The 14,818-nt window shown below is 40.1% G+C and overlaps 1 pseudogene; it reads right to left on the bottom strand.

The window, feature by feature from the left end:
- Window positions 1–965: 965 nt before the first annotated feature.
- On the bottom strand, window positions 966–8,742 carry LOC134375148 (NADH-cytochrome b5 reductase 3-like; annotated as a pseudogene).
- Window positions 8,743–14,818: the final 6,076 nt, after the last annotated feature.

Genomic DNA, 14,818 nt, shown 5'->3' with positions numbered 1-14,818 from the left:
TTGCGTATACTTTATTGCAATTTCCAAAACTTCTACAACAAACACAAATGTACATCAGAAATAAGTGCCAGGCCTGCACAGAACTTTCCTGCCCTCTCCCACCTGGGTGAGGAGGTCACAGAACCTCAAAGAACTACAGAAGGGTTAATGTTAGCAAATTTTACTTCAGGTTTTTTCCTGCTCATAAATGACTCTGAAAAAGCCGACATGCTAGAGGCTAACACAGCTGTTGTCTAAAGGCAGTGTCGAAGCCGTTGAAAATGTCTCTCAGACAAGAGGCACTGCTCAAAATCTCTCCCCATGCTAGGCGTGGGGGGGGGGGTAGGTTTGAGACAGAGGAATAAATGAACATGGTGGTTGTAGTTCTGCCACCTGGTGGCCCCAGGCCAGGGCCCCAGAACCCCAAGGTGGTCCAACGGGCTGCCGGGCATAGACTCTTAAGGCTGCTCCAATGTTTGGACATGTTGGGGGAAAATGCTGAGGTTTCAGGAAGGCCCATGTACCAGCCTAAGGGGCCCTTGGTTGATACCCTCTTCCTGGACTTGCCTGGCCCCTGGGCTAGGAAGCAGCCTCTCACCTCCAAGCAGCTCCCCTCCAAGAGGACTTTTTAGTGTTACCCATTCTGTAGAGTCAGGTATGAAGGCCCAGCCTCCACACTGAGGCAGGCAGCAGGGGGCGACAGGCAAGGGTCCCAGGATGGTGGCTGGGGTGGTCCCTGGCACCTGCAGCTCTACTGTGGTTCACTGCCCTGAGGGGCAGGTGGAGCACAATGCTGACAGCCCTCAGCCTTGTGTGTGTGGAGGTGGAGGTGGAGGAGGGGTGACAAGGACAGGGATGGGGCAGCACCTCTGGTGAGAACTGGTGAATGCCCGACAGGAACCTATCCTGAAGGCAGCCAGCCATGGCCTACCTGAAACAGATCCTGCTCCCAAAAGGGCCCCTCAGGGGCCAGCTCAGCTGGGTGATCACCAGGGCACGGGCTGGCCAGGCTGAACTCGAGGCCCCAGCATCATATGTGGGCAGATGTGGGAGAGATGACAGGGTGAGTGTGGACAGGGCGAGGTGAGTACTTGGGGAAGGTGGCCATGTGTGTGGCCGGTCCAGCCATCAAAAGCACGGCAGCACTCCTTGGGGTAACCCACGCGGTCCAGGTTGGGCAGGCAGGCATATTGGATTGTGGGTGGGGTATACACATCAGCACCAGTGACTCCTCTCTTCTAGGGGTGGAAGGTGGTCCTGGATCATCTCCTCCTTCATGAAGCCCTGGCATAGTCCCAGGCTTCAGGGACCCTGTCCACCGTGAACCAGAGCTTGAAGTGGGCGGAATGCTCATTCCTCAGTACCTCCAGCTCGGGGCCAAAGCAAGATGTCCTTGGTGGTCTGGTTGGCAAAAAGCAGATGGCATGCGGTGTGGTCATCTAGGCCTTTCATGATGGTATGGATCACCTGCAGCATCGGGGTGATGCCAGTCCCTCCTGTGATCATGCCAACAGATTTCACTGTCTTGATGATGGGGTTGGATTTCTTGTCGGGTTGAATGGCAAACTTCCTTTTGTCCTGGTAGTCAGCCTGTTCGGCTCTGGAACTCAATGGTATCTCCAATCTGCATGCTTTCCAGGTACTGGGACATCTTCCCTCCAGCGGGAAACTTGGGATGGGTGTCCTTGAAGTAAACCTTGATGACCGGGTCCACGAAGCCTTTGTCATTATAGCTGGAGATGGGTGTGTAGGGCTGAATGATCAGGTTTCCATCAATTTGAGCAGAGAGGTAGATGTGCTGGCGGATGGGGAGGCCCAGGATGTGCTGGGTGACGGTAGTGTGAGGCAGAAGCACCGGGTACAGTGGCTGATGATGTCCTTGGGGATGAGCTGCAGTGGGTACTCAGTATCCAGGCTCTCAAGGGTGAGGGCCCACGAGGAGCACTGGGACAGCTTCACGAGCAGGATGCAGAGGAACCAGAGAAGCTTTGCAGTGAAAAAGAGCAGAGAATGGGGCTTTGGTTGGAGGGGATGTGATTTCATAGGACTTCTTTTTTTTATGATAGGTACATAAAACTAGGCATGAATCCATTATGCTTTTATCTCTTATACAATTATAAAACCAAAATGAATTTACAAGTTAAATCTAAACAAAATTTGAAAACCAGTTCAACATAATAACATAAAAAATGCAGAATTGCACAGTATAATCATTATCATGTACAATGTGAATGTATATTTAGGAAAATGGCTGGAAAAAAACTATAGCAAAATGCCTACAAAGATGGCCCATGAATATAAATAGAACAATTTCAATTTTCTTCCTATGTTTTTCTACATGTTCACAATTTTCTGTAATGAATATGTATTACTTATATAACTAGCTAGAGATGAGTATTTTCAAAGAAAAATGAACTGATTCTAGTTTTCAAATAGCTGTGAATCTAATTTGCATGTATTTTTAATAATTGGCATGTAGACACACCTATCCTGCTTTTACTATCTTTCATGCTTTTGTTCCCAGGTCCTTTCCTTAGCTTGAGGTCCTTTCCCTTCCAGCACCAAAGAGTTCCTAGTGAGTTGGAATGGCACAGCCCATGACAATAACTGGCCATCCCACTGTAATGAAGTGCTTCTCAACTCATAAGACAGATACCCCCTTTGTATAACAACTATTTTGTAACATCCCCTTTACTATCCTAAAAGGAAATCATAAAAAGTAAAACCCACCTACACAGGTATTTTCCCCCCAAATCAATACAATGCTCTGTGTAAAGAAGAAATAGAAGGAAAGAAAAGTATGATAAAATAAATCCTTTGGCATGATTACATCAGAAGACTTCATAAGAGTCAGATGCTTGCCTATGTATGTGTAATCACATACATACACGTGAATGCAAAATTAATTTGTATTTAAAATATTAATTTGTATTTTTATGTAAATAACACAGCAGTCAAATAGTATTGCAAGGTTTATAATGAACATTGCAAGGTTTATAATCTCCTGCCTGCCTCTTCCACCCCTTAAGCCATCTGGAGTTGATTTTGTATATGATGTAAACTAGAGATTCAATTTCATTTTTTCCCATATGGCATTTTTCCAAGCTTCATATTTTGAACATACTCTCCTTTCCCTACTGATCTACCAAAGTTTCATTTGTGTAAATGTCCAACTTGTAGGCTATGTATTGTTTCATCAGTTAATTTTTCTATCCCTACATCAATACCATATCATCTTAATTATTACAGCTTTATAATAAATCCTGATAAAGTAAGTTCCCTTCCCTGCTCTTTCTTTTTAGAAATGTCCTGGCTTTTCTTTGCTTTTTCCTTTTTCATATAAATTTCAGAATCACCATACTGGCCAGCTGCCAAGAAAAAAAAAGAATCCATAAATTTCATGAAAAACCTGGCTGGGATTTTGATAGGAAATAAAATAAATTTGTAGATCAACTTGAAGAGAATTGATATTTTTATGGTATAAAGTCTTTGAATACATGAACATGGTATAGCTTTCCACTTATTTAGGTATTTTTAAATGTCTCTTAAGACTGTTTATAATTTCCTTTATCTAGGTCATATACATTTTTTGTTAGATTTATTCTTAGGTATTGGATATACTCTGATATTATAGTAAGTAATACTATTTTTAGTTATGTTTTTAATTAATCGTTTAGGTATGGAATGTTTTTGAATATTATGTATATTAGCCTAATATCCAGTTTCATTACCAAATTCTATTACTCCTAAACATTTGTCTATAGTTTGTTGTTTTGTTAATGTAAGAAAAATTTCATCTGCAAAAAATTACAGCTTTATTTCCTCTTTTTTGGTTCTAATTTCTTTTTCTTGTTGTGCTGAACTGAACAGGGCCTCTGATATAACACTGAATAGAAGTGGGGACACTGGGCATTCTTCTCTAATTCCTGATTTGGGAATGATCTGATCTTTCTCCATTCAGGATAATATTTACTGTGGATTTTAATAGTTATTATTTACCAAGTTAAGGAATTCCTTTCTAATTCCACATTACAAAGAGGTTTTTATCCGGAATGCATATGGGGTTTTATCCAAAACTTTTTCTGCTTCTATTGAGATGTTCACATGATTTTTCTCTTTTAATCTGTTTATGTGGTGAATTATGTTTATAGATTTTCCAATATTAAACCATTGTTACATAACTGGAATAAATCCTACTTGGTAGTGGTGTATTACCTTTTATTGTTTTTAACCCATTTGGATTCAATCTGCTAATATTTTGTTTAGGATTTTGCCTCTATTTTCATGAGCGAAATAGGCTTGAAATTTCTTTTTTATAGTGTCTTTATCTGATCTTGTTTCAGGGTTATGTTGGCCTCAATGAATGAGTTGGGGAGCATTTTATTCCTTCTATTTTCTGGAAAAATTTTGCTTTTTCTGGTAGGCTAATTCATTTACCACTCATTCACTTGTTTTTCAGCTTTCAAACTTTTGTTCTATTTCTTATCTGCTGTTATCTCTATATTTTCCTTGTCTTTTGTGGGTATATGACAATTTAATAGACTTTCAGGAAATAAAGGAGATAAATATGTATGTGTTCAGTTTGTCATGCTTAACCCAAAATCTTGTATTTTCATTTCCTTTCCCACTTATGCATTTATCTGTAAAGTTTGACCAATTGAGAATTGATATTATAAAGATTAGATTCAGGTCTGAGTCTGGATATTTAATTTTACATTGTTCATTTTAATGGAAGAACTAAGAAGCCAATATAACATAAGACAGTACATAATTCAAAAAATAATTTACCAGCCCAGTAGCAGTGAGTACACTTAATGCCCAGATTGAGGCTCATATACCAGGGTACTTCAAAGATTCATATTATTTTTTAATTCTACTTTTCCTCAAACTTTCTGAAGTACCCTCATACCACTTCCCACCAAAAGGGATCAGGAATCCTTGAAGAATTGTGGATGACTTCAGTTCTGGGGTAAGATGAATTCAAGATGAGCCTAGAGCATCTTGTCACATGGGTCAAAAGGATTATAATGTGAGAAATTACTTTTATGCAATGGTGGCCTCCTAATGTACCACATAACGAGCTACCCCAGAGGTCACAAAGCAGAATGGCTCACAGACAAAATTAAGATCCTGAATCACTTGGTTTATTGGATCAATTAAAGACATTCAGTAAGAAACAATGGAAAAGAATAGGGAAAGTTAACACTCTTAGGATAGGGTGCAAACCAGTGGAAGAACCACCCTACGTGAATCCTGTTTGCAATGTTCGTACATCCTATCTTTCTCTCTGATGCATAGGCTTTCCCCACCAATGGTTACGAGGACCAGAGTTTTGAATGAGCAAGGGGATTCAGCAGATTGACAGTGGCTGGAGCCATCTCTTTTGCTCAATTGTATGGCAAGAATTCCTGGCTACGGCTCTAGCTTCCCAATTACCCTGCTGGGCAGCTATGGGTTCTATCTGCGTTTCTCAGGCAGAGGATATAGATTTGAGATTTAAGTGCTTCATAAATACTTGGTGTTTCACATGTCTCGTGCCTACTCAGTCTGTCCATCCCTTCCTAAATCAACATAAATCCACTGTACTTACCAAAGTCTGACATATCTCATAAGCTACTTGCTTCTACATTTAATTTCACCTATCCTTATTTGTTTCCTTCTCTTATTTTCTATAGCAGACTCAAATATTATTTAAGAATACAGCAAACGCATCTTACAAGGGTTCAGGAGCCAACTTGAAGAGGTTCCCAAAGATGGAATAATTTGAGAATCAGCAAGGATAATAACTGCAATGTTTGAAACTCATCGGATATATTTAATGCCATATCATTATGTCATAATGTCATTATGCATAATGACACTAAAAACAAACAAATAAAAAAATCTCTGCTAGTCGTTGGAAGATGCTATGAATCAATTCATTGTACTTGAAACTGATCTTTCCTGTATGAACTATCCCACTGGGTAACCATTTAGTACATGAGGGAGTTTCTCTTCCTAGAACTGGCCTAGTTAGTAAATGAAGTTGGAATGATAGAATTAGAATATCACCATTTTGCAACATCTAACAAATGAATGGATCTATGCACTGAGCATCAGAGGCTGCTGACATCACAGAAAAAGAGACAACCACCCTGAAGGAAGAGCATGATGCCACATATGAGGTAGTCTAGCTTTAATAAAGTTGAACCTGAATCTGATTGAGCCCTATCAATGGTTCTCGTGGCATGGTCAGCACCACAAGAGAACTTGTTAGAAATGCAAATTTTCAGGACTTACACAGACAAGAATCAGAAACTCAGGCCGGGACTCAGCAACCTGTTTTAACAAACCATTCAGGAAATTCTGATGCCTACTAAAGACTAGAATCACTGCTCTAAATCCAATATCAATTTACAGGAAACACAGAGGAATGTACTAACCAATGCCATGATGATGCACGCAAAACAAAACAAACAAAACAAAACAAAACAAAAATACTGTGGGAAACTCTATCAGACAAATGACCCAGTTTCCTTAAATGTAAATTGCAAGGAAATAAAAAGGAGATGAAGGGGAACCTATAGATCAAGAAAGACTTAGGAAACATATTGATCAATTGCAAATTTTAGACTTTATGTAGACCCTGATTTAAATAAACTATAAAAGCATTTTATAATATTTATGAGATAATTGGAAATTTTAACACTGGATATTTGATATTGAGAAAATGTTAATTCTTTTTAGATGTGATAATGGTATTGAAGGTTAAAATAATTAAATGGGAGGTCATAAGATTGAGGTGGCTCTATCGCCCTCCGTTCCTACTAAGCAAACTCAAACCTAACTCAGTAAGTGGCTAATTTAAAAGGAACTCAGCCAATCACAGGTGGCCAACTGGGCATTAGATACATTGTCTTGAACTTCTCACTGGATAATCCAGATAAGAATTGCTCAAACTTTGATACGACAAGCAAACAGAAAGGACATTGTTGGGGGGGAGGGAGGAGAGGGAGGAGGGAGGGAGGTTTTGGTAAGGGGCAACAATAATCAACCACAACTTATATCGACAAAATAAAATTAAAAAAAAAAAAAGTGACAGGGCTTTCTGGCCCTGGAGAGTACAAGCCCCAGGACACTAAGGAGCCTAGAAAAATCCAAATCTCCACCAGGGTTAAATCTGAGCCCCGTTGTTTAGATGAAACACAGAGATGGGGAAGTTGAGGATGACGTATGGCCTCTCCATGGTGGGATGACAGGGGCTGAGTAATAGAGGACCAGTGGCCAGAGGTAAGGAGCCCAGCTTGAGTGTGGCTGCTGAGCCTGGCCACTCCTTGTCCCTGTGGTAAGCTCACTGAAGCCATTGGGGTGAGGTTCCTACCCAAGGACAGATCTGTAGGTGGTGACCAGGCTGGGACAAGAAGCCACATGCACTTATACCCCGCCCCCCCAAAAAAAGAATTGCTCAAACTTTAACCAATCAAATAATTTATTTGCTCTGCTTCCGCGTTCACACTATAGAAGCCTTCCCCGATTGCTCCTTCAGTGGAGCCTCAATACTTCCAATTTGAAGGTACCTGATACATGAATTGCTGTCTGCTCAAATAAACTCTTCTAAATTTTAATATGCTAAAGTTTATGTTTTAACAGAAGTTATATGTATGGGAAAATAATACGATATCTTCAATTTGCTTCAAAATAATTTTGGGTGTGTTGATGCAGATATAAATGAGAAAAGGTTGACAATGGGTAATTAGTGCTATGCGATAGGTGCATAGGGTTCCTTATACTGTTTTGTCTATGTTTATGTATGTTTGAAATTTTCCAAAGTAAAAAGTTAAAAAAAATTGCTTTTGACTTTGTGGGGCTTTGAGTGAACCCATGAGAAGGGCTTTGGATTTACAGACAGAACCCCCAGACTGATCCCTAGTGTTTCCATTTGTTTTCTCGCTAGAGTGAGCTGGGGAGCTGGGGGAATTGTGTCATCTCTGTTATCCTCATTTTCCTCATCTGTAAAATAGAGGAGTGAGAATTAAATGATGCAATGTATTCAAAAGTTATGTAAAGAGCTTTGCAGATAGAAGGTTCTATTATACAGACTGTGAGTTCCTTGAAGCCAAATATGGCATCTCTGAATATTTTTTCAGCACAATGTTGGGCATATAACAATTGCTCTATAAGTTTTTAGCCTTAGTTTTCTCATTCAATCAAAACAGCATTTATTAAATAAGTGAAAAAATGGGCATATTCCAAATTATAGGTTTTAGACCCCCAAACAGTACCATTCTTGATTATTTAAAAGTTTTTTTTATTGATTATTCAACAATGAAAACTTACAATGAATAAATGAAAATAGGAGATGCATTCTGATTATTATTTAATTAATAATATATTATAACCACAATTATTTGAAGTTGATATGACAAGCAAACAGAAAGGACATTGTTGGGGGGGAGGGGGGGAGGGAGAAGGGAGGGAGGTTTTGGTGATGGGGAGCAATAATCAGCCACAATGTATATCGACAAAATAAAATTTAAAAAAAAAAAAATAAAGTTGCCTGAATAAAGTTGCCTCAATATAGTAAAAAAAAAATAATAATAATAATATATTATATATTAATTATATATTAATATATAATATTGTGGCATTATGATATGTATCTTCTGGTTTTCATCCACAGTTCCTGGCTTATTCTAACTTTCTCCCGCCTTTCTGTCTTGGAGCTGGCCATAAAGAAATTCTCTGACTTACCTTAGCCGAGTGTAGGTCATAAGACTCCCCCATTTCAGGAGGTGCCCTGCCCCATACCTGGGAGGAAGGGATGCTGCACAGAGAGGCCAACAAGAACCTGAACAAACAGGCCTCGCTGGGTTTCTCCATTCAGTCTTTTAGTGTTAGATCATACCCTTTATGTACAATCACATTTCTACACGGTTGTCCATGGAGACAACCTTATGTCATGCCTACGTAATGAAGCTTCCATGGAAACCCAACAGCACAGGGTTTGGGAGCTTCTGAATAGCTGAACACGTGGAGGTTCCTGGAGGGTGGCACACCTGGGGAGGCCATGGAAGCTTTGCACTCCTTTCCCCATACCTCACCCACCGCAATTCTTCATCTGTATCCTTTGTAATATCCTGTATAATAAACCAGTAAACTTAAGTGCATTTTCCTGAGTTCTGTGAGCTGCTCAAGCAAACTAACTGAACCCAAGAAGGAGTTGTGGGAATCCTGATTAATATTAGCTGGTTGGTCAGAATTTCTACAAACCTGGTCTTTCAACTGGCATCTGAAGTGGGGGGCAGTCTTGAGGACCGAACCCTCACCATATGCAATCTGACAAGCTATCTCCAGGTAGATAGTGTTAAAATTGAATTGGAGGACACCCCACTGGTGTCCGCTAAGAACTACTGGCTTGGCCCGGCCCGTGGCTCACTCGGGAGAGTGCGGTGCTGATAACACCAAGGCCCCGGGTTCGGATCCCATATACGGATGGCCGGTTCGCTCACTGGCTGAGCGTGGTGCTGCCAAAAAAAAAAAAAAAAAAAAAAAAGAACTACTGGCTTGCTTGACAGTAGGGAGAAATCCCTACACATTTGGTCGCAGAAGTCGGTCTTCTGGGATGATTGTGGTTGTTGCTGAGTAAGAGTACAGGAAAATCATTTTGCTTTTGTGTGTGTTTTTTCCTACAATAATATATTATCAATTAGTTTAATTTGAACATGTTATGTATGTTAAAAAAGAATCTATTCTAACATATTATAGATTATATTTGCTCCTCTCCTTTCATGGTTGCTCCTAGGCTGTAGTAGTAGATACCTGCCTTAGAGATGATTTTCACTTAGATACAAAAATAAGCCAAGTTACAGCTGGGAGTGAGTTTCAGGTCTTCACCCTTGCAACTTCTTGGGTTCCACCAGAGGGAGCTCCATACTGCTTAGCGTCCTGAGGTGTGGGGTGCACAGGTGATGACTCAGTAAGTTTGCCTTCACTCATTTAGCAAATAAATATTGAGCATCTACCCTGTGCTTAGCAATTTTAGGTGCTGGGAATACATAAACAAATAAGACACGGACCTTTCCCTGAAATCTAGAGCAGAGGCAGACATGTGAACAAGTAAAGACAGTATCGTGCAGCAAGGGCTGTAATAAAGGTGTCACAAGGTGCTAAGGGAACTATGAACCCTGAAACGTGAGCTTAATTTTGAAAGACAAGTAAGGGTTCATCAGGTGGACAAAGTAGACAGAACAGTACATACATACACATATGTGGAGGTAAGTATGAGCATGCAATTAGTTTGGCATGGTGAAGAATAAGGCTTAAGGAGCCTGGAAAATGGGGGAAGAGGGACAGGATAGTTCGCAGAGGCCAGATCAGGAAGGCTTTAATCCATGAAAAGAGAAGAGCCGGTTAATGTAAACATCCAACTCAATAAGATGAGAGATCCTAAAGTAAACTCTACAGGGGATTATACCCTAATCATAGGTAAGCACAAAACTGTTTTTTAAAGGAAATTTGTATTTTAAAGGATCCTTAGGGACCATTTATACATTTCACAAGATCATTCTTCTCTGGATTTTGTAATCAGTGCCCAGTTTGGTCATTCACTTTCTCACTTTCTTCGGATTTGATCTATGAGACTTTTAAATGTGTCCAAAATCAAGCCCATTCTCAAAAGCTTGAAGATTTGCCATTATTGAGGATCTCAGAAAAACATATGATTCATGCATCTAAGGCAATTCTAAAAGAGTTTCTCTGGGGCTGGTTGGTTAGCTCAGTGGGTTAGAGTGTGGTGCTGATAACACCAAGGTCCAGGGTTTGATACCTGTACTGGCCAGCATCAAAAATTGAAAAAAACAAAATAGAAGAGTTGCTTTAGAAATGTTTGGAATAATGTTAGCATCATTAGAATAAATGCTTGTACTCAAGGTAACAACTTGAAATAACAATTTTTTGCTGCCTTTCTTTAAAAGTCTGCTTTCCTCTTCGTTACTGTCAGTGTAGCTGAGCAGAGATTGACACTCAGAAGGCATAGAACACTGGAACAAACTAGAAGAAAAGAGCAATGTTGCTGAGAGTTTTCCTTGATTCTTCCCCTTTCCAAATCTGGGGACTGGACCCCCCACTGAGCCAGACAGGAGGGCTTTCCCTCTTTCACTCTGATTCACTTGAGAAACTTAGATCCTGTTTGTCTGGATAAGCTGGCTTGCCCTTTCCACCCAGAAATGCTTCTGAGCCAACGGGTCTAACCTGCTTGTTCCCTTGAAGGCATCAGGCCTCAGTGGGGAAGAGGGAAGGCAGCGAGGCTGAAATGCTTTAGCTAACTCAGCACCTTTGCTGCTTTTCAGCATTTGACAGCTCTGTGTTGCAAACAGTGGTCACGAGGCCTGCAGGACCTGGAGGGTTTCTGCGTAAGACTGAGTTTTAAGGATGATATGGGTTTCTAGTCTGTGAAGCATTTTAAATCAGAACAATAAATTCTCAGAATGTAAAGGGCTGGCTCCTTAGAAGTCACCTCATTCAATGACATCACTTTATAAATACGGAAACTGAGGACTTGAGAGTTTAAAATAGCTTGACCCCACATCCACAGTCTGGGACAGTCTTGATTTATGCTTGCTTTTCAAGTGCAAATATCAATAATGCCACTTTCATTCTCAAAAGTGTCACAGTTTGGCTGATAAATTTTATGGTCATCCACACCCTACCTTAAGAGAAAAGAGAAGATATGAAGAGGTGGAGAGCAGTGAAGAAGGAATGTTAGAGGGGAGAAACAGCATGAAAAAATAACACAGATGTGAAAATAAGAAGGAATTTAGCATGTCATATCTTTTTCAGGAATACTGTTGCTAAATTACATTTTCTTTCATGGGTTTTTGCTTCTGAATGTAAAACAGGGAGTAATAAACATAAAATTTAAAATTTTTGGTTAATTTGGAGTTTCTACTAGTACTATGGTTAAATTCTGTTTGGCTGTTACAAATTACTATACATCATTCATATAAAAATAATAAAGAAACAAACAAGATTAGAGAAAAACTCAAAGTGGTAGTGGCTGTTTGGTGAAAGAACAAGCTGACTTTGGTTTTGTCAGGAAGAAAGGATTTTTAGTCAAAACTTATGCTTATTATCCTGAAAGTACGTACTTCTGCTAACCCAGGATCAGTCTCCTCACTTACAAATGTTTACAGAACACCTGCTTTGCGTCAAGTACTGTGTTTGATCAATGAGACAGGGCACTTCTTTTCAAGATGCTGGTGAACTTTTAATGACCATGTCCGCTTCAGTGAACTATCACACGTATTTTATGGGGATGTCACATTTGTCTCACAGCTTGGAATTCTCTTCATGCCAGTGTACTTCATTAAAATGTGAAGTCTTTAGTGCAGAGACTCCATCTTTCTTTTTTTCCAGTCAAGTGTTTATTCATATAACTAAGAAAAGTGTACAACTCAGAAGTGTGCAGCCTGGTGCACCTTCACAAAGTGAACCCACCTGTGTAACAAGAACTGAGATCACAAAATAGCAGTTCAAGCACCTTGGATCCCCCACTTGTGCCCTCTTCTGGTCACTGTCCTCACCCCAGGGATAATCACTATCCTATCTTTCACCTTGATGATTAGTTTTGCCTGTTGTTCTGCTCAATATAAATAAAATCATATAGTGAATATTCAGAGTTTGAAAAACATGTGAATTCATTGCCAATATTTACAGAGTGGGGCATTTCACACAAAAATTCAGATTTTTTTGTTTCTTTAAAAAAATATGTGACAGGATTCTTGTGGTGATGGAAATGTTCTGTATCTTCAGTGAATTGATGTTAATATCCTGGTTGTGATACTGCATAGACTTTTGCACGATGTTACCTTTGGGAGAACTGGGTAAAGGGTGCAGGGGATCTGTGTGTATTATTTCTTACAGCTGCATATAAATCTGCAAGTATTTCAAAATAAAAATTTTAATTAAAAATATACTAAAAAGTAAAAAAAAAAAAAAGATGTGACAGTATTAGGTTTGCCTTTCTCATGGCAAGTGGCTGAGGCTGGGGAGTGGACGGGAACATGTTCTCTGCTGTTTGCCACCATCCCTACTCACTTTTCCTGTCTCACAGTTGGCCAGTTCCACTCATTTGTCATCTGTCTACTCTCAGGTCTGGGTCAATGCCAGATGGGGGGAGCTACAAGCTGTTCTCCCACTATTTTCAGGTAGGTACTACTTCAGGGTTGGATTTCCTCCATTTAGTGCACCAGATTCTTCCAGATTTCAGCATCGGCTTTGTCCATTTGACTTCATTTCCATTTTCTTTGGAGGGATTCTGAGAGGGGCTGATGGAGTTCTGCTAGCTGGATGCCATTTAAAATCAAAATTACCATCATGAAATCATTTTTAGTAACATTTTTCTCCTATTTTTTATTTTTCTAATTCCGTAAATGTCTCTTCTTCCCACTGACCCCACCCCCTCCCAATTGGTATCCCTTAGGGTCAAGCCTTTGCTACTGACACTTTGTGACCTTAAACAAGTTGCTTTATCTCTCTGGGTGTCACCATCCCCATGTGTACAATAAACCAGTGTTCAGCAAACTCTAATGTAGGTCCAAATTTTTTCTCAATCCATCACGGATTGATATGTAGTTCAACTGTGCATGACTAGTACGAGACTCACCCCATATGCCTCCGGCCATGCAATTTCAACACCACATTGTTCTGTACCCTGTCCAGTGAGCCCTATGATCACGGCTGGCCTTGGATATTGTGGCAATGTCAAATTACTTATAATAACTTTAAGTGCTTGCTCTTGGGTTTTGTATTTATCTCCTTGAGGACCAGTAACAGTTTCCAGGTAGTCTGCAGACCACACTTTGAGACACGTTTTCCCAAATTTTTTCAGTGAACAGAAAATTCTGGAAAGATGAATAGGTAAGGTGTAAAAAAATTGAGCCCATGTTAGCATATTGAAGGCCCTGAGATGTACTGTAGCTAGAAGCAAAGCAAAACAAAAATCTGTTCCATTTTGTTTAACCTAGCATTTCCCCTTGGGTACAGAATCTTTTTTTCATTCAATACCCACTAATACCTGGAAGAGTGGTGTTTGTCCAGATGCCTATTTAGGGGATGTTAGTTTAACATATCTCCAAGGTTTCTTGCAATTCTAAGAGTTTGACCCCTGATCCTGTACTCTCTTCCTGTCCACCTTTGCCCCTTGGAACAGGCCACCCCTTCTTAGTGCTTGAGTTATAGATTCCATACTTCTGCTTGTGATGTCATCTCAAATCTAATGTGTCCGCAATCCCTTTCTCTCCCCTGAGATGATTGCTGCAAAAGAAGTGAAGAAGGAGAGGTGGAGTTACAGTAAATCAAGACTCTGGACCGAAAGCTGCTGAGGCTGAGGCCAGGGAAAACAGAGTTGCTGATGAGGGTTACAAGTCAGGTCTTGCCATGAGCGTCTTTAGTAAGCTTCCATGGCTGTTATTCTGTAAGCTAATTGCAAGTTCAGCTTTCCTCCGAAATGTCCAAATGTCTGTTTTCAAAGATAAGTGCCCTGTGTCGGTGGTGTTTATGTAGCAAAATATGTAATGGTGCTGGAAAAGGTGAAGCTTTTTACCACTGTGCCTGTTACAGTACAGCTCTTGTGGAGACTCCGTCTTTTAATTAACCACCAGACTCTCCTCCGCCCCTCTGTTCTGAATCAGTGAGTGCTTCATGCAACCACTTTTGCTTACCTGTGCTGAAATCCTTAGATGTGTGTAAAAACCCCTTAATTATGCCTATTACTTTTAGAAAAAAAGTAAAACCTGTTTAGCATCACTGACAAGTTTCTGTTGCCTTTCTCTCTCTTATTTAAAATTTACACTACTTATTG

This window comes from Cynocephalus volans, chromosome 4, assembly GCF_027409185.1.
Source record: "Cynocephalus volans isolate mCynVol1 chromosome 4, mCynVol1.pri, whole genome shotgun sequence".
In the NCBI taxonomy this organism is placed as follows: Eukaryota; Metazoa; Chordata; class Mammalia; order Dermoptera; family Cynocephalidae; genus Cynocephalus; species Cynocephalus volans.
The sequence above is the reverse complement of the archived record's forward strand: the minus strand, read 5'-3'. Positions and strand labels throughout refer to the sequence as shown.